General features: G+C 49.7%; 1 long non-coding RNA gene across 2 annotated transcripts in view; it reads left to right on the top strand.

Annotated features, from left to right (window-relative positions):
• Positions 1-92: 92 nt before the first annotated feature.
• LOC115067945 overlaps positions 93-2668 on the top strand; it is a 17115-nt gene continuing 14539 nt past the window's right edge. For both annotated transcript variants that reach the window (XR_003847302.1, XR_003847303.1), the window contains exon 1: positions 93-239. This is a non-coding gene — a long non-coding RNA (uncharacterized LOC115067945). The remainder of the gene's footprint in view (positions 240-2668) is intronic.

Here is a 2668-nt window from a genome sequence, read left to right as displayed (position 1 = left end):
GTCATGGCTGATGCTCCCAAGGAGCTGACTGGCATCCAGCAGTGTGGGCTGAACCCCTGGGCTTCTGCCTCAATGGACTTTCAGGAAACACATGGACTGAGAAGGTGAATCTCATCCCCAGGCCCTGGTTCAGGGAGTGGAGGCCATTCTTCAGCACAACTGGGATGCCCTGCTCCAGGCTCTGCAGCAGCTGAGACTGTCCATCCAGGACTTCACCAGTGCCCTGGCACAGATGCATGGTAGGATGCCAGGGACGAGCCAGGCGGGTTGAGGGATGAATGGCCTGGACAAGGGAGCATTCTAGATGGGTGATGATACATCGTTCCACAAGGTGGCGCTGGTGTTCCGCCTTTGCTATAGGAAGAGCCACAGCCTCAGAAAATGATGTTTCAGTTTGTAGATACTTTTGCAGGTTTGTCCTTTATATTTTTCTGTGATTGGTATAGTTTCCCTTCTTTAGGGTCCTCTTTGGTAAGAGGAGCTCTTGTGAAAGCTTGGGAGTCTGGATTTTCCACAAGGGGAATATTGGCTGGTGGAGTGCCAGTCACTTCGTTGGCTGCTGGGTGTGTGTTGGGGGGGTAGTCTGCAGGCTCCCTCAGGACTCCTTAGTTCTTCTTTGTTGGGTCTGAGACACTTGCTGTAGGAGTAGCAGTAAGTGGAACACCTTCCTGAACAGCCAGACAGATGGACCCTCGTTCTGGCTCCCGCATTTGATGTCCGATATCTGGCAAGCTCTTCAGCTCCCATTATCAGAGAAATCTGGAAATTGTGCTTGCTGGGCATTTAGGAAGATTTGAGAGAGAAGTCTGAGCAGGAGGAAAACAGAGTCCAAGTACCCTTCTCCTTGAGTACTGCTTCACAGAAAGACTCTGGGATGGGTACCCACAGGAAGCAGGATGGAAGGTGGTGCTCTGTGGCCTTGCGTGGGTCAACCCAGGCTCTGTGCTGGTCACAGGAGTATCAGCACTTCCACTGTACTGCCCATCTCCTCAAGTGCATAAGTAGGTCCCCAAACATGCTTGCACTTAGTGAGATGCATTGCAGATTTGCCAAGGCATGCTGGCGTCATTACACAAGCTCTCGAGTGTCCCCAGATACTGCGCTGAGCACTGCACCCTCCACTATGTCATACTGCAAGGTCATAGGCAGTGTCCTAGTGTCTGATGCCCATAGTGCTTTCCTAGTGCCAGTTTTCAGCCACATAGTAAGTCCAGAAAGACTCTCTTTGTGATCCTTATCATCGTCTCCAGGAAAGCTGAGAACATGGGGAGTTTTGCTCCTAAGGCAAATTCTCCCATACAAACGCAAGGAGTTGTGACTAGCCATGCCCACATGCGAGGGGAAGTGGGGAATGTTTGCATTGCTCGAAAATGGCACTGCCTTTCTCCAGACGATTCTGTGCTCACCTCTGCAATGTCGTCAGGTGCCCTTCTCCTCTAGGATGGAGGCTGAGCCCCGGCTTCTGACAATCTTATAACCGGTAGAAAGCATTAGTGACAACAGATGGCCAGACATCTTCCACCTTGCATGCCGAGATGCCACGTAAAAGGGCCATGCTCCTGAGGACACAAATCTGGGTGATGACGACAAGACACACTATGAGCTCTAGTGTAGATTTCCAGCTAGCACAAGGCTCAGGAGCAGATGACCTTCGGATTATTCTACAGGGCAATCCCAAGCTGCCCCAGTCCTCCGGTCTCATACAGAAGCCCCAGACATGTGGAGGGAGACAGGCCTGGCTGTCTCTACCTTGCCCTTGTGCAGATGCCCTGACAGCAGAATGCAGTGTCACTGAGCTGCAATCATAAAGGAGAAGTTGCAGGTTAGGGAATCTCAGGCATTCTATGGGCAGTGCCTCTGACCTGCAGTCACCATCGTTCTTCTACATAATACAAAGAGCTTGACTGGATATCTTCCCATTCCCCAAACTGATAATACCAAATGATCGGTTCTTTCAGGCAGTGACAGTTCTCCACGGTGATGGCCAGCCTTGGTTTGCCCAGCTGCTCCGCTCGGCGCTTTCCTCCACGTATTTATTTGCCCGTTTACTCGTACCTATAACACATGTGCTGGCGGCAAGCTCTGTTGCTTGAACATCACCCTCGTTTCCTAGTATCTGAACGATGTCTTTGCTGGCAACCGAGTCCTTTCAGGACTGACATACTGGTGGCAGCCTCTGGTTTCCCTTCACTTCTGAGGACCTGTCAGTCCGTCTTTTCTGTCCGCTTGTGTCTCATTTTGCTGTCTTCTTGACACTTAACCCTTTTCCCATGTGTTCTCATGCTTAGTTAACATATTTTCCTCAATGTTTAATTTTTCGTTTTGCTATATAATGCTGATTTTTCATAAAGTATCATTTGTAAGCCAATATTTAAGGACAAGGATGAAAAATATTTTTCCCACATTGAGTCTAATTTGGCAAATATGGATCCCATGAACGATCAGGAAATTACCCTTGGGTGAAGAATTTGCCCCAAATAGCCACAAGCTTTCACGGACTGTTTGCTTTACTCTTGCTTTGCTTTCTATCAAGGTAGCTTTGATTTTGTCTCCTAGGGAAAGCAGGGCTGGGGGGTGGGGGAATTCCACACTGAAGATGAAGAGGACAAGAGCCCTGGCATCTCTCAGCTCAACATGAGAGGACTCTTGCACCAGCAACCTGAGCCCC

This window comes from Nannospalax galili, unplaced genomic scaffold, assembly GCF_000622305.1.
Source record: "Nannospalax galili isolate Female #2095 unplaced genomic scaffold, S.galili_v1.0 scaffold10048, whole genome shotgun sequence".
Taxonomy (NCBI): domain Eukaryota; kingdom Metazoa; phylum Chordata; class Mammalia; order Rodentia; family Spalacidae; genus Nannospalax; species Nannospalax galili.
Note: the sequence above shows the minus strand (reverse complement) of the source record. Positions and strands in the feature narration are given on the sequence as shown.